Below are 23,638 nucleotides of genomic sequence, written 5' to 3' on the forward strand. Positions count from 1 at the left end.
ACCTCTGTTCTTCAGGATCCCCCGATCCAAGCAGCTCCAGAGCGCCTCCACACAAGCTGCAGCGCCGAGAGCCCGAGCGCGCCGGAGACCAGCAGCTCTGACCCTGCTCCGTCCATCTCCCTCTTTCTCGCTTACTCTCTTCCTCAAGAGATGGTATTTTCAATCCCCAATCCCCGCCGGCCTTCCACGTCCGCCGCGTCAACTTCCTCAAGTCGCCACATGCTCTCCCTATTGAGCCACATCGCCGCCTCCAGCGGTACCCCCGGCCTGAGCGCCGCTGCCCCCGACCTCCTTCCTCCTCGACTGGCGCCGCCTGCTCGCCTTTGTGCCGCCTCGCCGGACCTTCTCCTCCGACCTCCTGCAGTCCTGCTATGCCCGAGCTCCGCCCCTTCCCGATCCCGCCGTGGCCCTCGAGCTTGCTCTGTCGCCCTCCTCTCGCACGGGTCGCGCACTGCTGCGCTCGTTCTCTGGTGCACCACCACCGCCCACCCTGGCCACGAGTAATTCCGTCCCTTTACTGCGCCCGTCCTCTGCTCGCCGGATGGCCATCGCGCCATGGTTGCTGCCTACTTCGGCCTCCCTTCCTCCGTCCGCCGTCGGGCCCCTTGCTGCCTCCTCCAACAGCTGCTGTTGTGACGCCTTCACCTCGTGCGCCCGGTCGCTGCGGCCCATGGCCGCCTCTGCGTCCGTATGCGACCGGCGAGCTCCATCCCTTCACGACCTCGTCTACTCCTCACATCGCCGGATTTGACGCGCCGCCGCCGGATCCGTCTCCATCGGACCGGATCCGGCTGCCCTCGACCGTCCCCGGCCTCGTCGACTCCTCCCCGTCGCCCGATTGGACGCGCCGCTGCCGGATCTACCTCCATCGGACCGGAGTCCGTTCGGACCCGGCTGCCCTCGACTGTCCCCGGCCTCGTCTGCTGCGGGCGCGGATGAGGAGGAGATGGGGCGGGGCAGGAGGTGGCCGGCGGCGCGGGCGGGGCCGGGCAGGAGGTAGCCGGAGGCGCGGGCGGGGCGGGGCAGGAAGCGGCCGGCGGCGCGGGGCGGGCAGGAAGCGGCCCGAGGCAGAGCCTGGCTGTGTTTTTTTCCCTTCATACCGGTTCGCTTTGGACTGCGGGTTGAATACAAAAGAGCACAGGGACTTTTTTGCAAAATTACCCACGACGTACGACCAGAAGCGATCGGTGGTTTATTAGTACGTAAAGATAAAGATATATATATATATATATATATATATATACCATGCAAAAAAACAAATATATATATATAGCAGCATTAATTAATTGTAGAATATACCTACTAGCATCAACATACGATTGGAAAAAAAATACTACTCTACGATTGAACTACAGAAGGATATACTCCTATATAGAGAGTATTTGAAAATGGTGGAAAAGTCGTTGAACGGACAGAGCAGCAAACTCTAATTGCGGCAGTGAACTGTAGAGAGAAGGAGAGAGGGGCTGTAGGAACTAGGAAAGCTCGCCCGGTCGCCCGCACGCGCGGCGCTCGGCGCACCGCCCCGCACCTTCGTGAGACGTCACGACGCACGCACGCACGCGGCGGGACCGCGCTTTCTTCCTCGCACCCCCTCGTTCTTCTCCGCCTCCGCCCGCCTATACATACCACCATCTTCCTCTCCTCTCCTCTCTCCCCCTATCGTTCCACCATTAACCGCCACTACCACTGCCTCTCTTCCTGAATCTTGATCCCACTCCCATGCCTGCGACTCTACGAGTTCGCTGAGAACTAACTACCACCAGACTCCATGCGGCATCGGCAGCAAGGGGAGGACAACAAGGAGCTCTTCGTGCAGTGGAGGCCCTGCGACAAGAAGAGGTCCTAGTCGCCGGCGACCCGCGCCCGCAGGAACAGATCTGTCTATCGGGTAATTCTTTTAATCGGTGGGTGTTGGCTGAATGGTTGATTCGAGCGCGGGAGGGAAGATGAGCGCGCACGGCGGCGGCGGCGGGAGGACGCGGGTGGGGAGGTACGAGCTGGGGAGGACGCTCGGGGAAGGGACGTTCGCCAAGGTCAAGTTCGCCAGGAACGTCGAGACCGGCGAGAATGTCGCCATCAAGATCCTCGACAAGGACAAGGTCCTCAAGCACAAGATGATCGCGCAGGTACCTTGTCTTTCTTCTTCTTCTTCTTCTTCGAACCCAACGCCAAAAAGAAAAAGAAAAACTATAGATTATTTTCTTCAAAATCCAAATCCATGGCTTGTTCAGATTATTTCTATTGTACTAAAAGGGAGGCCTAGCCTTGATCATCTTTCTCGATCATCAAGCATTGTTAAAAAAGGAGGGGTTTATAGGGCTGTTTTTTTCTAAAAAACAATTGGGTGAAAACTATATATTGGACAAAAGAGTAGAAGTACTAGTTCAACTTGGTGGAACGCCAAGACGTGAGAGTCCGTGAAACCGGCAGCAGCTACGGCGTTCCAGAATAGCGTTCTGCCGCCAATTGAATTCAATTCAATGCGCCCGCCGAGGCCAAGACCAAGACCAAGGCTTGGCGGGCGTCTCGTGCGCGTTCGTTGGAAAGCGCAGAGTTTAGTTGGCGGCCGTGATCAAATTTGTCTCCTCACTTTTGTTTGGCCTCTGAATGATACATCTCTTTTTCTCTGCAGATAAAGCGCGAGATCTCCACCATGAAGCTCATCAGGCACCCCAACGTCATCCGCATGTACGAGGTATAGACTAGTACTAGTGCAACCTGAAATCATCATCATCATCATCATCATCATCATCATCATCATCATCATTTAAGCAAAATACAGTGGAGTAATTATTTGCTCATATTCCTTGCATGAGGAAATTATGTATATATATTTGGTTATCTTTTCATTTCTCGTTAAAAACTACTAGTAGGTTTCTTTTGCCTTTTGACTATGTATGTAAATGACCATGCCCACTTCTAATTGGCGTGTCTTTTAAAGGTGATGGCCAGCAGGACAAAGATATACATAGTCATGGAGCTTGTCACAGGTGGCGAACTTTTCGACAAAATCGTGAGTATATACCTTGCTCAACATTTTGGGTTATGCTTTGCTTCCCACTCTGCCTATATGCTTATTTTGCCGTGATCCGTGGGTCTAGGCTTCGCGTGGGAGGCTCAAAGAGGACGACGCCAGGAAATATTTCCAGCAGCTCATCAACGCTGTCGACTACTGTCATAGCAGAGGCGTCTATCACCGTGATCTCAAGGTATCGTGGCGTGCCGGTGCCGTGCTGGTTACTCATCTGCCCTGTGGGAAGAAACAAAAAGTGGTCTCATACCATTTTCTTCTTCCACGTTTCAGCCTGAAAATCTTCTGCTTGATGCTAACGGTACTCTCAAGGTGTCTGATTTTGGACTCAGCGCCCTATCGCAGCAAGTCAGAGTAAGCAAAATTGACTGCTTTCTCTTTTTCCATCTTGATAAAAAACCATTGTGATGGAAAATTCAGTGTTCCTTCCAGCGGGCCTGGCTTCTTTTATGTTTTGCTATTTATCTGACAGCGTGATTGCGGATCAGCCGATAGATTCTGACGATTATTTCTGCATATCTTTCTGCTATCTTGCAGGAGGATGGGCTGTTGCATACGACTTGTGGAACTCCCAATTATGTTGCTCCCGAGGTTCTTCATTTGCATCCAGACCTTAAATTATAATTATCTACTTCTCTCTATTCAAGTGAATATTTTGTTCTCATTTTTCAATACTCTCTTGGGCGTACAGGTTATAAACAACAAAGGTTATGATGGAGCCAAGGCTGATCTGTGGTCATGTGGGGTGATTCTCTTTGTCCTCATGGCAGGCTACCTTCCGTTCGAAGATTCAAATCTCATGGCGCTTTACAAGAAGGTGAATTACTTTTGCTGTTTTTTTGTTGTCAAAAGCAAGTTCCTCTTTTTGCGAGGAAAAAATGCTTTTACTAATACGATCCAAGTGCTTGGTCGATGTTACCAGAATAATTAAGTGCCTGAAAGATAACCTGCTTGTTCATGCAGATATACAAAGCAGACTTCAGTTGCCCATCTTGGTTCTCGACGAGCGCGAAGAAGCTCATCAAGAAGATACTAGATCCTAATCCTAACACTGTATGTTCATCTGTTCATTGGTATCATGTCAGTTTGTTTTATCAAAGCTTATATCTGAGAGATAGCTCATGTCATTGTTATTGCCCCGTGCAGAGAATAACTATTGCTGAGGTTATTAACAATGAGTGGTTCAAGAAAGGATATCAGCCTCCTAGGTTTGAGACAGCAGAAGTTAATCTGGATGACATTAACTCTATTTTCAACGAATCTGGGGTAAGTACTTCCTCACCATGTTATATCAACATGTGTCCTAATGCGGTGGATGGACTTGGTAACATTTTTTGTAATGATCCAGGACCCAGCACAGCTTGTTGTCGAGAGACGTGAAGAAAGACCGGCAGTGATGAATGCATTCGAGTTGATCTCTACCTCCCAGGGCCTCAATCTTGGCACACTTTTTGAGAAGCAAACGGTATGCTCAGCATCTCAAATTGTTCATGAATTAAGATTTTAATAACCATGGGATTCCTTTTAATTTGAAATCTTGCTATAAATAGGATTCTGTTAAACGTGAAACACGGTTTGCGTCGAGGCTTCCAGCAAACGAAATATTGTCGAAAATTGAAGCAGCAGCAGGACCCATGGGCTTCAACGTACAGAAGCGCAACTACAAGGTGCCTATTATATTAGCAGATAAAAAAACAATTACAGCATGTTTCCATTTTACCTGAACATTATCCTGATGACAATTTTCTGGAATTAAATCAAATCAGCTGAAGTTGCAAGGAGAGAATCCTGGAAGGAAAGGTCAGCTGGCAATTGCAACAGAGGTATATTTCATAGTATCGTTTTGCCTTGTTTTTTTTTGTTGTTGAGAAAATCGCTTTGCCTTGTTATATGTTGCGTTGCACTATTCTTGCATGGTATATGGACTGACATGGTTCCATCTGTAATAACCTCAGGTTTTTGAAGTGACACCCTCACTCTACATGGTGGAGCTCCGCAAATCGAATGGCGACACCCTCGAATTCCACAAGGTGAGGTTCAAACTGAGATATTGCAGTGAAATTACTTCGGAACTTCATACTGTTTCAAAAAAGATGAATTTTGCTGTTGGTTTTTGGACTAATCTGTTGCATGATTTCACGTCTTGTGCAGTTTTACCATAGTATCTCGAATGGCCTGAAGGACGTCATGTGGAAGCCAGAGGGTAGCATAGCCGAAGGCGATGAGACCCGCCACCGGAGGTCTCCATGATCATATCTAAATGTTAGGAGATAGTAGAAGATAAAACTAGTCAGGAATCTCAGGAAAGGCATGTGGATGTTTTTTCATGTTCTAGCCGTGGTTGTAAACAAAGATCCGAGTTTATGGATGAAAAGGTGTGCAAAGTTGCATTGGTTTTAACCTAGTATGAAATATGGTAATTGGGATTATCATCTGTGTTAATATAGGCGACATACGTATCATGCTCTACAAAACATGCATTTGGTGCACACTCCCTTCCATAGTAAGAGGAGGTCCAACTAAATACCTAAATGCTAACAATTTGACGTCAGCTTGAGGAGGTTTTTTGAGCGAACACGTCCATTTCTGTGTTCTCAAAGCAAGACATGTGGCAATCACTGTTTGCTCACAAGCACTACTCTAAACGAACTATGAGCTGGTGGCATTAAATGATTTACTCAGAATGACAATTTATAAATCCTTCAGATGTAGCATGGCAAAAAAAAATCTGTCAACATGGCAAATCCAAACAAGTTAGAAAATTCTTTTTTAGGCTAGCAATTGTCCCTGTTGCAGCATGGCAAATTCTTGACAATTTTTCTCATAGCATGTTAGTTTTTTCCTTACAACATGGCAAATCTTTATACAATAGTATGACAAATTTTTATACAATAGCATGACAATTACTCTGTTTTAGAATGGCAATTCTCGAGCATTGGCCAGGAGTGGCTTTTTAAGGGAACACTCCCAGATAGCGGCATTCTCTTGGGGTGTGTTCGGTTTCTGTCACCGACTGGAACGGCACGGGTCGGTTTCGTTCCCAGACCCCATTCCTGCGTTTGGATTGTCAAAGGAACCAGAACCACTCGATTGCAGGGAATGGCATATTCACTGTTTATGCCGTTCCAAGCGGTACCTCGAAATCGAGCGGACCACGCGGAACCGCCCACTCCCACGACCTCCTTCCTCCCCCGCTACAGCAGCAAGGAGCTGTAGCCACCAATAACCACGGGGCATCCAGCACGAGCTGTCAGGCGCGTCCCATCCAGCCGGTCGTCGCGCTTGAGCACGCGTCGGGAGCGCCGCATCCAGCTGGCCGTCGCGCTTGAGCACGTGTCACCGGGAGTCGCGGTGGTGCGGCGTCGGGAGCGTCGCATCCAGCCGGGCGCCACGCTTGAGCACGTGCCGCTAGGAGCTACGGTCATGCGGCGTCAGGACTCAGGAACCGCTAGCTATGGGGGGCGTCACATCCAGCGGGCCGGCGTGGCGGCGTACAAGGACGCAGGATCCGCCCAACGTCGACGTGAGGGACAGGATGGATGGGGGTGGGAGGAAGTCCGAGGCGAGCTCCAGCCTCCCGACGTCCTCCTCTTCAGCTAGCATGGTTACCGTGCTTTGGCGGTCGGTGCTTGGCTGCTTGCTCAAGGATGGTGTTGGCGTTGTAGGCAGCAGCAAGTTCAGATAAACTGCGCGGTTGTTGGTTCAGACTTCAGATTCATTGGCGTTCTGTCCCTGAAAACCATTCCATCCTATCTCATTCTCTTCTAGCTAAACACCGAGATGGAATCATTCCGTTCCTTAGGAATGGAACGGTTCCATGACATTCCATTTGGTTCTGAAACCAAACACACCCTTGGATGACCTCCCGTAGGGAAAGATGGTTCACTTGGGTGACCACCCCAGCCGACCTTAGCATGTTATTGGGGTCTAGATAACATGTTGCTCATGCAGGCCACAAACATGAAACATTCTTATAAATCAACCCATTAGAATACCCCAGCAAAAACATTAATTGTGGCACAGCCCAATAGTCAGTGGATGTGTCCAAATTTTGACTTTATAAATTGTGATTGAGTTTGTCTTGTCGAGACGAGCAAAAATCACACTAAGATTATGCATTAGCAGTTGAAATGAATTTAGGAAAGTTTAATAAATTCGATCCTTTCTGTTATATTTTCGAGACAATTGTGATATAGTTTGAAGTTATTTTAATAAATGTCTACTTGCGGGTTTGCCTATCATACCTCATCCTTACATCCATATGCACCTGACGGCTAACCCTAGGCCGAACTAATCCCCGCCGCCACTAGGTTGTGTGTCCTTGTATGCAGTATTAATCTGGCCGTGAACTCCTTTCTTCCATCAACTTTTTGTGGTGGTGTTAGTGTCGTTTGATCAATACTAGCTAGGGGTTGTACATGAGCGAGTGCTTTTTGCCATATGCATGGAGAAGGGCAAGTTTAGAGAAGAACATGGAAGATATGAAGCCCAGTCTGCAACCACAACCCGATAGCATCGCTTGATCTGAGCGTGCCAAGGGTAAGATTTCGTTAGATGCATGCATGGGATTTCTTTCGTGAAGTGAGTGTTGCTGGCGCTATTATTGGACTAGAGTTTTCAGTTAGAGCATAATCCTATTGACGATGTTTATAGCAATTTCAAGGCATAGCTAAATTATTGTTACAACATGAAAGTCTTAGGTAATTTCATGTAGACGTCAATAGTGGTGTCGTTTACTATGTTTGAATAATCGAAGCTGCAGAAATAAAATTAACGGTAGAAAGTGAAAAGGTAAGAAGTGGAGGCCCTAAGTGTTGGAGTTTTGGAGACTTCTCTTGTGAGGTTTTTGCTGCAACTGATGTAAGAGAGGATCAGCGAAGAAAAAAGGGATAGCTCTTCTCGTATCTCTTTACTTTACTGAAACATACTTTATCTATCATTTTGAGTGGACTCCTTCCACGCGCTGACACAACATTAGTTACTTCACATATATAATAAAGTATTACTGCACGACGGGTTTGGATAACTAAAGCATGACTAAGTTATAAATCCCTGGCCTGCGTACATGAGCTTGTTTTGTTTTTGGTTCCTTTATATTCCTGAGGTTTAATATATTTTGCAGCAAGAATGCAAATGAAGCTGGAGACATATGCGCTCAGAGACAAATCCGATATATTTCTTGAGGATCATCCCAGAATAAACGTTTTTGTTTTGTTTTTACTTTTTAGTAACATCCCAGAATAAACGGACTTGGCATTATTATTATTATTATTGAGGTGAAAATGGACTTAGCATATGACACGATGGAAACAAGAAAGCCGAAGGCTCAAACGATAGGCAGTAGGCCAGGCGTATAGACCCAACGAGATCCACCACGATAAACACGCGCACCATTCGTTCCCACTGAGCTCGATTCCAACGCGGTCGCACCTCAACTGGCTGGAACCCGCATCCAGGTCGACACCGCCTGCCATGAGAGAGGTCAGGAGCTCGTCGGCCGCGCTCGCGCCCGCGGACCCGCCGCTGCGCTCAGACTCGCCGCCCGCCACCCCGGTCGCCAGGTACGACGCCTCTTCCCCTCCTGTCTCCTCCTAGCCGTCGCACGATTGGGTGATAGCTTTCTGCCCTGTGGCTCTGCTTTGCCAGGCTCCGAATCGGAGGTTGCGCCGCCTTGGGATGCTGGCGAGGTGCTCCGTGCTAAGAAATTTTGTTCTTTTATTAGGAGGGGGGCTGTAGCCCTAGGAAATTTCGAGCTAGGTCCAAGTAGGGCGTGTACTAAACCCTAGCGAGCTTAACTTCTCGCCGAGCCAGCGAATTCGTCAGAGCTTGATTTCTGGTGGCATGGGCTTTCTGTCGTGGGGGTGCCTTGCGCTGGCTACGGAGGGTATCAGCTTGCAGATTGATGTTGATTTGTGCACTCATGGTATAAATTGGGTTTTGCACAGCTTCACCGAGTGTACTGGCTGGACGCCAACAGTTGATCTCCATATTCTGGGTCTGCTTTCAGTGTTCTGTTGCCAAGTTCGAAAGCATTTACTGTCTGTTATTCTGATTGCATTGTAAATTGCAAAGTCCCAAATATGGAAATGAACCAATTTTGGGTTTCCCTAATTTATTACTGCTGATTTGCTATTTAATAACATGATGAGCATTGTTGCACATGTCAGTTCTCCATAGTATGTGATTTGCCCCTTAACAAGAAAAGGTACAGGTTACACCATAAAAAAAAATCATGAAGTTATGGTGAATACATCAAGTGTTGATTTATCTTCCTGAACAAATAGGGGTGAAGCCTATTGTAAATTTGTTATGTTTAGTTCTTTAAGTGTACTCTGTGATAGACACATATTGTAGATTGCTTTCTTACACTAAAGCTCTTCCTTTTGCTTCTCAGTTCTGCTGGTGCTTCATCTCCTCCCGCGCAAACAAATGTAGCTACCATAGATTGGTTAGGCAGCGAGCAGTTATCTAAAGTTGGGTCATCATCCCATGTTGCTTCACATGCTGCTCAGCCTTCTCTTAGTACTAATGCTGTTGGAGCTGCTATGGATTTTTCGCAACCATCATGTAGACCATGGGAACGAGGAGATTTACTTCATCGACTGGCCACATTTAAGCCTTCAACATGGGCTTCTAAACCAAAGGTTGCTTCTTCTCTCTTAAACCATGTAACTTTAAATTTGTGTCCGAGTGTACTGTTGATTACAGTAAGGTAATGGTATTACCTTTCAGTTTAGAACAAAAGTTTTCTCAGAGGAATGTTTAGAATAACTGAATAATGATAAAACACTTAAAAGTGATAATGTTGGTCATTTCAATCTCAGTCTAAAACATTTATTTCGAATTGAATTATCACTTGTGCCCTTGATATTCTTCTGTTTTACTCTCTGTATCCACAGCCCACTATGACACTATTTGCACATACCAAGTTAGGAAACACTTACTGTGACTATGTGAGAGAAAATGAGAAATGTGCATGCATACAAACATGCTACAATCACTTGAACTCTTCCAAATCATTAGAGAATGGAAAACTGCAAAGAGACAAGAACTGCACTCTTGGTTCCCTCAGTGGACATGTGTTGAAACAGGGACTCCCAATGCCATGTATAGTTACAGCAAAACAGAGAGAGTAGTGATGATTTTCTTGTAAGTCTGCTTTTTTTTTTTGGTCTTGGTGGTGCTGAATAAGACATTTTTAACGTACCTTTCAGCATCTGTGTGCTTGCATTATTCATGCCTATGTGCAGTTAAGATGTCTGTAGAAAAATTGTCATGCTTTCCGAATTGAATCTCCAGTCAATCAAATGATACATATGTTAATCACCTTTTGGAAATTCGAAGTTACAAAAAATTAGAGGGAGAATCATACGCACGATAAATGGCATCACAGTTTGTTTAGAAAAGAGCATTAATTTGTTCAATTTTACAGGCTGCTAGTTCACTGGCCTGTGCTCAAAGGGGCTGGGTGAACATTGGTGTGGACAAAATTGAATGCGACTCATGTGGCGCACATCTGATATTTACTGCATTGACATCCTGGTCCCCTGCTGAAGGTATGTCCCGTGTCAGTAAATTTTGTCACTGGCCTTCTCAGTTTCGAATTAACTGGTCCTGTTTTAGGTCTGACTTGTGCAAATATATTCCATAATGTTAAACGATGAATGTGTTACCTTTAGTAAATGATAACAGTAATTGCGTGGATGTATGGCATGATTGTGTTCTTTCAGATAGTCATGCTTGCTAGCTCGATGCAAATTGTGCAATAGGGGATATCTAGTCCCTTCCTTTTTTTTGTGTGAATATTTTTCCTATTAGCTGAATTAGAGGAGCTTTGATTTGACTGGTACAAGTGTTCACACTGACCGAAATTTTGTCTCTAGCATCGGTTGTACTGTGCATCTCTTAACCAACAATGTGTATTTAACTCTTGCATTGGAATGTGAGGAAAGTTTTTGTTTAGTTTAGATTCTCACCACTACAGTAGAAGTTTTAAGTTAAACTGGAATACTCCGAATTACCAACAGATATGGCCATGTGGGTTGGTTCCTACAATTTCCACAGTTCTACCTGATGTTACTTATGCCATATTTAGTTTAGCTGAACTTCTTAGTTCTGTACAATTTGACACATTTTGGGCTGTGAAACCTAACTTCCCCTTATTGTTTTGTTGTAGTTGCAAATGCTGGAGAAGCCTTTGCTGAACAGCTTGATGCATCGCACCAGAATGATTGTCCCTGGAGAGGGAATAGCTGTGCTGATAGCTTGGTACAGCTCCACTTCACACCATCAGCTCTTCTTGGTGGTTTTAAAGATCGCTGTGAGGGGCTGTTGCAGTTTATATCTCTCCCTGTTATTGCCTCGTCTGCAATAGAGAGTATGAAACTCACTAGGAGTCAGCAGATTGAACATGTCTTATCCCAATCAATCGCAATTCTGTGTGGGGAGCTGGGTTACAAAACAGATGGTACAACAGGAATTGATGTCAATCATCAAGACGAAACCTGCAGTTACTCTCAAGTATATCTCTTTTCATTTATGCTCTTCATGATGACCATTTTGTTGCTACTATTGTCGCAGAACTTTTAGCTTTACTTAATCTAGGTCAATACATCTAATGTATCCAGGCGCAGAAGCTTATTAGCCTGTGTGGATGGGAACCTAGATGGCTTCCGAACGTACAAGACTGGGAAGAAAATTCAACCCACTCTGCAAAAAATGCAGCCTCAGCTGAACCAGATAAATGCTCCCGCTTTCCTGAGCCTCAGCAAAATTCATGCTCTACATCAGTCAAGAAAGATAAGGGGAAAGGCAAACTACGTGTAAAAGATTCTGGATGCAGCATGAGATCACCTTTGCTGGATTGCAGCTTATGTGGAGCTACAGTGAGAATCTGGGATTTCAGATCTGTTCCACGTCCTTCTCATCTTAATCTCGGCAACATTGATGCACCTGATGCAGGGACGAAACCTATGTTGGCACGTGGAATTAGTGCTACGAGTGGGATCAATGGATGGGTTGCTGAAGCAACAGACAGAAATAATGCTGAAGGACGTGATGAGGCATGCACTGTTGAGGGAAAATCATTGTCAAATGCTCAGGTTGACCTAAATCTGACAATGGCAGGAGGATTGCCACCAACCCATTCTGGGATGCTCTCAATGCCTGAAAATTTCAAGAAAGAGGGGATGGGAATAGATCTGATGATTGGTCAGCCTACCGGGAGTGAGATTGGTGGCTATGCAGCCTCATTTGAATCTCGTGGCCCCAGTTCGAGGAAGCGTAATCTGGAGGAAGGTGGGAGTACAGCTGATAAGCCAATAAACAGGCTTCAGCCTGCTGACAGTATAGAAGGAACTGTAATTGACCGCGACGGTGATGAAGTTGATGATGCTGTACAAAACTCAGATATTCGGAACAAAAGGCCTCGTGGCTTTAATCTTTTTGATGACAATCGTCCATCTTCTTCCGGAGCTGGTCCAAGCAGAAATTTAAGTCTTGAGCTGGATATAGATGTCAACAGATTTGAGCCATCTAAAGAGGGTCCATCTACCCTTCGCAACTCGTCTGCTAGAGACTCCATGAGGGCATCTTCTGTTATTGCAATGAATATTATTCACGGTGCGGAGGAAAATTCAATGGAGAGTGTTGAATACCATCCATGTGATGGTGATGATGTTGAGAAGCCTTCAAGTGCACTCAGGAGTGGTGGAATGAGTGACACATTGGATCTCAATTATAGCAACCAAGCACAGGAAAGCAATTTTGTACAGCCTGCTGCTGACAGTAATGCAAGAGATATAGGAGGGAGTAGTATGAATGGAGGGGAAGAAGTCCTCAATGCAGAAACAGCTCCTGCTTTTGCTAGGGATCAACTTAGCGTTGGAGTTAGCGGAGGCAGTGTTGGAATGGGTGCTAGTCATGAAGCTGAAATTCATGGAGTTGAGGTTTCTGAACATAAAACTGAGAGTGTTGTCGGAGATGTGGAACCAGTTCCCGAGCTTACTGAAACCATGGGGCATACTGGTGAGTCAGCTCCTGGACCTGGAGTGATGGATGAGTTTGTCCCTGAAGATGCTGGTCGAGAAGAGCCTCAGGCTGATAGCCACGATATGGCATCTCGGTTAGTGGGTCGAGTTGACAGTGGTTCAACTAAAGCTGATTCGGTCGAGAGTGGAGAGAAGATGAGCCATGCCAGAGGCCAGGAGAGTAACATACAACATTCCCTTTCTTGCAATGCAAGAGTTTATTCTGGGATTGATTTATCTAAAGATGAAGTGACTCAGACTGGTAAAATGCTGACTAAGGACGAGTATGACCCAGGAAATGATCTTGGTACTTCAGCATCTAACTATTCTCTCTGTGCTTACATGTGACATATGCCTGATTTTGTTGAACCATATTAATCAAATCTTAATAAGGTGCTTCTGAGCTGAAAAGTACACATCATTGGGACAATTTATTTATCAGACTAAAATATTTGTCATCAAGAATTCAAGATGTTGATGACTTGATAGTTGAGCCAGTAGCGGTTTGGCATCCCATACTTGTGAAATGACTGCCAAGCTGTGGTCCTGTATAGGACCTATACTCGGATGCTGATTAATTTTTCGATGCTGAATTTTGTGTTTTGTGTCATTCAGATAATTTAATCTTAATGTGAATATGTTATTTACGTTGTCATTTGTTTTTCAGGAGCAACGGATGGAGAGAATGATTATGAAACGGGTCTTCCAGAATTTGATCCAATTAAGCATCACAACAACTATTGTCCATGGGTAAATGGATATGTTGCCATTGCTTGCACTATCAATACTGGTTCCAGCACAAATAGTGCAGCATTTTGTGGCTGGCAGCTTACAGTAGATGCACTTGAGACTGTCCAGTCTCTTGGCCAGAACCAATATCAAGCCATGAGGTCTGATTCTGCGGCGTCACTGTATAAGGTGAGAATTTAGTCAAAAATTATATGTCAGGCTTCCATTTCTTAGAGATGCTTTTGTGAAAACCAACCTGGTTGGAGTCGGAAAAAATAGCTAAAAAACAAGAAGCTGGTGCACCTGCTCGTACGGTACTGCAGATTTCCTGGTTTAGTATACATGACATTCTTCACCACATGTTTTGCAGGATGACCATGCGGCACCTAGCCACAAGCTGCTGAAAAGGCCAAAACACAGCAAGTGCTAACTGAAGCGCCGTTGGTAGTGCACATTCGCTAAACTTGGATACAGCTCAAAAATAGTTTGGCTGATGCAAATCTGAAGAGATCTAGTTTGCTATTTGCAAGACTAGGCTTGGAGCTCGACATAGCAGAAGAGCTCACAAGGCGCAAGCAGGCGGCAGAAGAGGAATAAGTTAAGCATTGTAGATTATAGATGGACTTGTTGCCAAGCTGTTGTTTCTTCTTTTATTGTGTTTATATATATAATATTGCTATTCTGGAAGATTTGGTGAGTCTAAAATTCTGGATCTATCGTCTATAAGACTAAGATTTGTGCCAGTGAACAACATTTGGCTGAGTTAACCGTAATTTAAATTGTTGTCTGTTGTCATTTACTCCACCTTCATTTGGTACTCTCCCTTCCGGGTGAAACACTTCCTATCTGTAGTATGATGATAGGACGCAAATCATCAGACTGCTTCAGCACCCTTGATTTACCCTGTTAGTTGTCGCTGATTTGGTACTACCAAGTCAGCGACAGCTAATATGGAATGGAGGGAGTATTTTCTGTACTTGGTAGAACATATTATACACCATACATGATATGAGAAGGGCAAAGTGGCGCTTGCCACCGAAGACTGGGGAAGCCGACTTCTACTAGGCTGACCGTGCTTTCGGCACTTACGTTTTCAACTAGCGGCATTTTGGCTATTCTCCCTTTTCATTTTCTTAATGAGACTAACCAGGTTTGTGCATCCTTAGTAACAGACACATCAAAGTCTCTCCTCAATGTCCAATTTGCAAGTCTGGATCGGAAGATATTCGCCATCTGGTTTTCACATGTACGCTGGCAAGAGAAGTATGGAAATCTCTTGGCTTAGAAGAGATTATTGATAGAGCTTTATGTACTGATTGTTCGGGTTCTGTGGTCTTAGAGGAGATTCTTCAGAGTTCAATAAGGAGATCACCAGTTCTGGGACAACTTGGTTTACAGGAAACTGTCGCTGTGGGAGCTTGGTATATCTGGTGGGAGCGGCGGCAAGCCATGAAAGGTGAAACTGTGAAAAATGCACTGAGTTCGGTCTTCGCTATTCAGGCAATTGCTGCTAATCATGTAGTTCGTCCAAGTGCTCCGGTTCCTATAGCAAGATGGCAAAAACCACCGATGGGACACTATAAACTGAATATAGATGCTTCTTTCTTCGACGATGGTACTGACGCCGTAGCTGCAGTTCTTCGGAACTATCGTGGAGAAGTGGTGGCTGGGGCGTCTGAACTCATAGATCACATCATAAACGCACCAACTGCAGAGGCTTTGGCGCTGAGGCGGGGTCTGAAGTTACTCTATGTAAACGCACCAACTGCAGAGGCTTTGGCGCTGAGGCGGGGTCTGAAGTTACTCTATGAAGCGGGCTGTAGCAAAGTTGCGGTGGAATCGGATTGCTTAGAACTTATCGATGCTTGCAATGGGAATACTGAAATCTTAAGCCCCTATGCGCCGGTGTTGGCTGACTGCTTTCAGTTAGCTCATGCTATTCTGTCGATCTCCTTCAGCCATTGTCCAAGGGAAGCCAATGGATTGGCACATTTTCTTGCAAGATTTTCTTTTGATCATCAGACTAAGTACGAGTGGGTGGACGCTGCTCCTAATTTCTTGTTATCACATGTACTACACGTTGTAACTGTGCCACAGAGTTAATAAAAGTGCCTTAAGGCTTTCCCCTAAAAAAAAGCAAACATGGGTCATTTTCTGAATGAGACTAAGCAAATATGGGCCTTGGGCCCTTGGTTCATGTTTCCAATACAAGCCGAAACTGCAAACGATTCATCATTTCACGATAGAAAATATGTCTGAAATCACTGGTATTGTCAAGGGTACCCTTTGCAATGATTATCCTGAAACTCTACTGATAAGATGTATTTCTGATGGATCTCGCGGGATTCGGTCAGTGCTACTCTTTGATGGATCTATTTGAATCTCGTCTTTGCTCGTCTTCGTTAATGTGTCTACGGGTTGGATCCTTCCAATCTACACTTATCTTTTTAGTGGCGGTTGCTATTTTGGTGCTCTGGTCCCGTGGAGTCATAACATGACGACTTCTTAACTGCCTATTGCAACAAGTTTTGCCTGTCTCCACTGAGGGCGGGCCGATGACAATGACACGTCTTTGACTCGCCCCGGTGAATGTAATTTTTGTTATCTCTGACGTTCATTGTATTTTCCTTTTATTTAGTGCACAATGCGCTTGTGCTCCTAGGTAGTGCACTCTATACTCTCTACTATAGTGCACTTGTGCTCCTTGCATAGCGCACTCCGTGCTTCCCTTTTTAATCCGGTAGCACAATACATGTTGCAGCCAGCAAAGCCAAAACCCAGACTAAACTGGAAAACCGATGAGAAAACCACAAAAGAAACATGAAAAGACCAGGAGAGAGAAAAAAGTCAAAAGCCAAAGAAAACCAGAAAACAGGTTCAGCGTTGCTAGGCAGACGACATTTCTTGGCCGACTTTTAGACGACACAAGTCATCAACCCGTCCATGACAAGATCAAGCTGCAGCACAGTCGTTTGATTACCTGTCGTCTACACATCGTGTGTGTGAATATCGTGTGTAGAGTTCCCCATACCTTGGTCTAAGCATGCGACATGTGCCGGTACGACATCCCTCTCCCGGTGGCCACATGCGTGCCTTGAGTGCCCCCAAATAACTAGATATTTGCAAGACCTGAACAGCTCCCACTAATTTATTTTGGAAGGGAGTGATTTATATGAATACGAATGATTATACTCACGATCGAGTACATGTGTAAGAGCATTTGTTGTTAGCTCAAAGGTTGCTTTCATTGTGCCCTCTACGATGGGCTGCACGAACATGTCCGACAACGCCATTTTTTTTTTCGAAATGGAGGCAAAAGATTTGCCTCATCGATTAAATAAGAGAGAGTAGATTAGAGTTTTACAGCAACCACCTTAATCACGACATGCGGACTACTCATGATATATAATAAGCCCTAGTTTCTTCGCACCAGCTGTAACCCAAAGCTTGGCCTCCTCCAGAATTGTGTTAAGAAGAATAGGCGGCGGAGCACTTTTGTGTCGGAACACCCTAGCATTACGTTCATTCCAGATGGTCCAGGAGACGAGGAGGGTTAGGGAGGCCAAGGCACTCCTGTTGGGGACGTGGCTCCCAGTACCATCCTCCCACCAATCCAGGACGGAGCCATGAAGATGCCACCCGGAGGTGTCAATGTGATGAAGACCAAGCTTGGTCGCGAGAGACCTCCAAAGCCGAATAGTGAAGCGGCACTTGAAGAGAAGATGAGCACCCGTTTCCTGCTCCCTAGAGCAAAGAGGACACAGGCCGCAGTTGGCCCACCCGCGCCTCTCAAGCCGGTACGCAGTCCAGATCCTATCTTGAATAGCCAACCAAGCAAAGAATTTGATCTTCGGAGGAGCCCAAACTTTCCAGACCATACGATCCATTGGTGACAAGGTTAACCCAAGAAATTGAGCTTTATAAGCACTGGCTGTCGAGTACATCCCATCATTGGAATGCTTCCAGGTGATGTCGTCCTCCCGATGCTCATCAAGATGGACGTCATCCAAAAGCATCCAAAGAGTAAAAAACTCTCGAATGTGGTCACCGATGACGACGGTGTTGTAGCTGATTTTGAAGATCCAAACGTTCCCTCTAATAGCCTCCCTAACCTTCTAATTCTTTCTCCTGGAGGCCAACGCCATTTTGAAAATGACGTGCTATCACCAACTGGTTGGCTGTTGGCGCTAGCAGGAGGGGGAAAAACAAATTTTATCCAGCACAGCGAAGCACACAATCTTGAGACACCGAGCTTTCCAGATAGCTATCTGCATAATAGGCAAGTGCACATCTTATTCTGTGGGGATGCAACTTTCTTTCGCCTTACTTTATGTTTTGAACCAACTACTTGTGCCCCAACTTGCATAAAGATAATTTAGTGTATGTGATTTTGCTTTGTTCTCAAGGAAGGAATGCCAAATCCTCCCTGGCATCCTCCACATGGTTCGATTTGGAAAGAAATGAATGACATGTTCTCGGTGCACTAGCCATACCCCCTCCTAGTATTTTGGAGAGAAAGGAACGAATACTTTTAGGACATACCTGTAAAGTTGTTAGTATTCTTTTGGCGGGGAACTAAAATTAGCCAATTCTTAGAGCAACTCTAGCAGACCCCGCATCCCGCCCCGATCCGTAAAATAACCATCAAAATGCGGGTCGGGTGAAAAAACCAGCCCGGTCAGACCCCCATCTCGCTCCGGCCCGCAAAAATTTTTAGAGGGCGCGGCAAAATCCCGACCCCAAACCAGGAAAACACGGGTTTCTCCTTCGCGGCTGCGGTGCCGTGCATATAAGCGGAAGCGGTTGGTGGGGGGACATTTCATCCCGCGCTTTCCCCCACCAACCACCTGTCCTCTCCCCCCTTGCGCCACCGCCGGCCGCCGCCCAAGATTCTGGTGAAAGCAGCCGGCAGCAGCACGCCGGAAGCGCCGCCGCCTCCCCTCCCTCCCCCCCTGCGTCGGCGGGCCGCCGGATTTGCAGATCTGCGACACTTCATCGCGGGCCGCCGGATTTGGCTTTTTTCCGTCCGCCAGTTGCGGCCCAGCCAAGGGCGCATCACCGCATGCAGGTACGGGTTCGTCCGCCCGCCGCCGAAGGTTTGCGGACATGGATTCGTCCGATCGTCCACCGGGCTCGGCGCTTGCGCAGCGTCTTTGTGGCTTGCTGATGCCGCTCATAGAGTGCGACGACTGCACGCGGAAAGTGCTACGGCTCACATCGGGCACGCCGAAGCACCTCGGATGGGTGTTCTTCAAATACGAAAATGACGGGGTACGTGCACTTGCCGTAGCTCATTTTATAACTCATTCTTTAGTTCAATTGCGGTAGCTCACTTTGAGCTTGCTCATTCTTTTGTGTAGGACGATGGATGCTCATTTTGATTTTGGGAAGGCTAATACATTGATTTGTTGATAGAAAGAAACTTAATAGATGTTGGTGCACTCCTTAGTAGAATCGAAGGCAATGATGCGGCTGCATGTGGGGAAGCAACGTCTACTTCGTTTGAACCAAAGATGAAGAAAGAGGAATGCAAAATCAAGAATCCACAAATCAACAACAAATGCATGGAGAAGATATTAGTCCAACTAGTGGGAGCAGTTATGGAAGTTGGAAATCTTCTGAAATGCATATTTGTGGTTCTTATTTTCTTTGGTTTTGCTATTCTAGCAAAGATTTGGTGATGTCTTTTGTATCTAATGTTGTTGCAAAAGTAAAGAAATGCATTATGCTAGATCAATTTAAATTGCAAATATAGGTTTTGCAGGCTGGGAGGAGCTGCGTCAGATCAGATGCCGCAAAGCCGACCCGTAAAAAAAGATATTCCAGGAATATCCTTTTTAGGGTCCATTATGTGGGGTCTGCAACTGTGGCCGTCCGCGCCGGCCCGCAAAGGCGTTTTTGCGCGAACTGCAAACACGTTTTGCGGGCCGAGAGGATGCGGGGTCTGCTAGAGTTGCTCTTAACAACAGAACTTAGCTAATCATTTTATTTGTAAGAGTACAAGCGCATGCAGTGGACCGAATGTGAGAACCTGGATTTTCGCTGTGAACGACGGGAGCAACTAGTTAACGAGAGTCATAATTGTGATTTCGTGAGAGGCACGGACATGCCTCTTTCGGAAAAGGAAAAAACCAGTGCTCCCGGTTCGGTTTATTCGTTCGGTTTTTTTGTCTGTTTTTTTCCGTGAAAAAAAGTCCGTTAAAACCTATCAACATGGGATCTAGTTTTGAAGATCTCGACGCGAGGAATCCAACGGTGAAAGCGGTTTAAGATTTGGACGCACGGTTTGAGAGATAAAATATTTTGAATAAACGGATCTACAAAAAAGGGAAAACTTTTAGGTTGGGACAAGTGGCGCGCTGCATGTGCCCCACTTGTCGCAACCAGGGAAATTGGAGTGATCTTTGCAACAAGCACTCCACAATTAGTGATTTCGATGAACGACTCGTTATCACACCAAGAGTTTGTTAGAATTAATGGGCTTGGCCTATTTATACTTTTTGAAATTCCTAAATAAATCTCAAAGGCCCGTGAATAAATGCAAGAGAGGTGCGATCTTAAGTCCCACTTGAAGAGTGAAGACGGTGTGAGATCAACTTAAATGACGGACTCTCACTTCACTAAGTGATATGTTGAGCACAGAAGAGAACATCACATGCGCACACTCGCCTCGTCTCATTGGGCACGGGCGTGTGTCATTTACGTGAATGGTTTGAGGTCATATGGGCTACTCTATATATATGGCTTACCGTCCGCAACCAAAGATACACCGAAAACGAGTAAGTGTTTTGCCTTCTCTTGTTATTTGTGTTGTCATTGTAGTTTACTTCATCCCAAATGCGGGCGAGAGGGGAGAGCATGTATCCTACACCGGAAAGGATGAACTAGGCTTTTGGAAAATGCAACACGCTGATACGTCCATTTTTGCATCATGTTTACCTACTGTTATTTATAGTGTTTTTATGCATTATAACACCTTGTGAAGTAATTCTAATGTCTTTTCTCTCACAATATGCAAGGTTTACACAAAGAGGGAGAATACCGGCAACTGAAATTCTGGACCTGAAAAAGCTACGTCAGAGATACCTATTCTGTGCATCTCCAAATGAGCTGAAATTTTATGAAGGTTTATTTTGTAATATATAAAAAATACTGGAGAAAACAGATATTCAAGGAGCCCACCCAGGTGCCCACTAGGCATCAGGGCGCGCCCACACCCCCAGGCGCGCCCTGGTGAGTAGTGGGACCCTTGGCCCACTTCTCCCGACCATCTTCTGGTATATATAAATGTCTTTTGACCTAGAAAAAAATAAGGAGAGGACTTTCAAGACGGAACGTCGCCGTCTCGAGGTGGAACTTGGGCAGGAGCACTTTTACCCTTCGGCGGAGCGATTTCGCCGGAGGAAATTCCCCACGGGAGGGTGAGGGAGACCTGGATTCGGGGGTTCTCAGGTGTCCGGCCCATTTGATATGGGCCGGGCTGGTGGGCCATGAAGATAAACCGAAAGATCATTCCCCGTGTTCGGGTAGGACTCCTGGATGCATGGACGGCAAGATTGGAGTCCGGATGTGTTGTTTCCTTCCCTTGTAAACCGACTTTGTACCCCTCCGGTGTATATATAAACTGGAGGGTTTAGTTCGTAGGGTTCATCAGAATTCGCGTAGGCTAGACATCTAGTGTTTAGCCATTACGATCTTGAGGTAGATCGGCTCTTGCAACCCCTATACACATCAAATACAATCAAGCAGGATGTAGGGTTTTACCTCCATTAAGAAGGCCCGAACTTGGGTAAACATCGTGTTCCCTGTGTCCCTTATTACCTTTGATCCTCAGGCGCACAGTTCGGGACCCCTACCCGAGATCGGCCGGTTTTGACCCCGACATTGGTGCTTTCATTGAGAGTTCCTTTGTGTTGTCGGCAGAAGGATCGATGGCTCGCCTTGTCATTAATGACGATATCACCTCTGGAGGGGCCCTAATCGAGGACAGGTCCTCCAGCTCGGCGGTTTTACCATGGGCGCTCACTCGTCCGTTAAGCCAACAGCGGCCCCCACAATCGCCAAACACCATCTCCGTATCGGCCTCGAACACTCCAAAAAGATGGACCTGACAGATGTCTCGTCCTTGAACGAGCTGCTAGATCGCATTGCCGCCCTGGGGGTCGCAACAGACTACGATCGAATTGGGCTCAAACCCGATCAGAGGGAGATCAACTCCCCACCGATCACCCACTTGGTAGCGGCCGTGAAGGAATGAGCCGGGAACGCTTCTTTCCCTAAATTAAGAACCATCTATGTTCGGATTTCCGAGCCTTCTGAGCCGGATACCCATCCACAGAAAGAGACTTCATGTCCTCCGAACATAGGACCAGGCATTGAACTCGGAAATCTTCAAGACCTTCCTAGTCCTAAACTGGTGACCTCGGAGATTCCTCAAACTCCGAATGCAATAGTGGGTCAGGGTTTGGATCTTAGCCCGCCCACCCACCCCAAGCAATATTCCCCAAGCAATTCAGGGCCTCCAGACATATGTGACCTAATGTATGTACGACAACAGCCTAAGGAAACGGTCCCTCACTTCTGGGCCAGATTCCTCCTTGTAAAAAACAAGATTAAAGATTGCTGCGATGACGATGTGGTTTCAGTTTTTTGCGGCAACTGTATGGACGAGGGAATCCTCAATGTCCACAACCGCCGCCGCATACAACACTTTGCAGACCTTACACACATAGTACATAAGTACTGCACGATGGGGAGCGCCTGGAGAGCCCAGACAGCCCGATGGGAACCTCCTGCCTTTAAGAAGCCCATCGGATGGGCAAAATGGATGCACCCTTACGAGGCATCCGATCATAAGCCAAGTGACAAGAAAAACAAGCCCTTCACGAGATATAAAACCATCCTCGACGAACTGCTCAACAAGCCCTGTCAGATACATATGACGCTGAGCACCGAACCAACTCATAGCCTTCGGGCATGTTGGGTACTATGACAAGTGGCTAAGAGCGTCGAGGCTATCCTCACCAACACTACTCTAGAGAAGTATTCTTCGGAGGATGGTGATTTCAACGTCTTTATGGTCTTTGAGACATTTTCTTCAAATAATCAGCGTAAACGGGCGCTCCGTGATCTCGCCGAAGTCAATCAAGTAACCACAATGAACCCTTGGAGCGATACGGCCATAACCTTCACCGCTAACGACAAACCAAGGGCCCGGTAAGTCCGAGCACCAGCCACCTTGGTCTTAAATCCAATTGTGGACGGCTTTTGACTCACCAAGGTGCTCATGGACGGCGGAAGCGGACTTAACCTCATATACGAAGATACGCTCGGCAAAATGCAAATAGACAAGAGTCGCATCGAGCAAAGCAGTACCACCTTTTGAGGTATTATCCCTATTCGAGAAGCACGATGCTCAGGGAAAATTAAACTTGATGTAATATTCGGCACGCCTGATAACTACAGGTTCGAAGAGTTGCTCTTCCACGTGGCCCCTTTCAATAGCGGATACCACGCCCTTTTGGGGCGGGGCTCCTTCGCACACTTTCAAGCCATACCCCACTATGGGTACATTACATGAAGCTCAAGATGCCAGGGCCCAATGGAGTAATCACTGTCACCAACGATCCGGATATAGCATTCCGCGCCGAAAACAAAATTGCATCCTTAGTCCTCGAGGCACTATCCGAAGCCCTCGCGGCCGAAGAGTTAACCACTCTGCGTTTCACAATGTACAAAGACGATGTAATCCTCAAAAAGAGGTCCAAATTCACCTCCTTCAAACCAGCAGATGAAATAATCAAATTTCAAGTGCACCCGGCGGATCCTAACAAGACATTGGAGCATA

General features: G+C 46.4%; 1 pseudogene across 1 annotated transcript; it reads left to right on the plus strand.

Annotated features, from left to right (window-relative positions):
• Positions 1-1,306: 1,306 nt before the first annotated feature.
• LOC123188747 (uncharacterized) lies at positions 1,307-14,590 on the plus strand (annotated as a pseudogene). The gene is made up of 24 exons (XR_006495161.1): positions 1,307-2,129; positions 2,636-2,698; positions 2,945-3,016; positions 3,105-3,212; positions 3,308-3,388; positions 3,572-3,625; positions 3,726-3,851; positions 3,998-4,087; positions 4,181-4,300; positions 4,383-4,499; positions 4,585-4,701; positions 4,801-4,857; positions 4,990-5,064; positions 5,186-5,274; positions 5,482-5,537; positions 5,952-6,061; positions 7,797-7,894; positions 9,202-9,239; positions 9,429-9,678; positions 10,467-10,590; positions 11,211-11,554; positions 11,662-13,369; positions 13,730-13,980; positions 14,162-14,590. The product of XR_006495161.1 is annotated as an uncharacterized protein (transcript).
• The last annotated feature ends 9,048 nt before the right edge of the window (positions 14,591-23,638 follow it).

The sequence above is a fragment of the Triticum aestivum genome, chromosome 2A (genome assembly GCF_018294505.1).
Source record: "Triticum aestivum cultivar Chinese Spring chromosome 2A, IWGSC CS RefSeq v2.1, whole genome shotgun sequence".
Classification (NCBI taxonomy): domain Eukaryota; kingdom Viridiplantae; phylum Streptophyta; class Magnoliopsida; order Poales; family Poaceae; genus Triticum; species Triticum aestivum.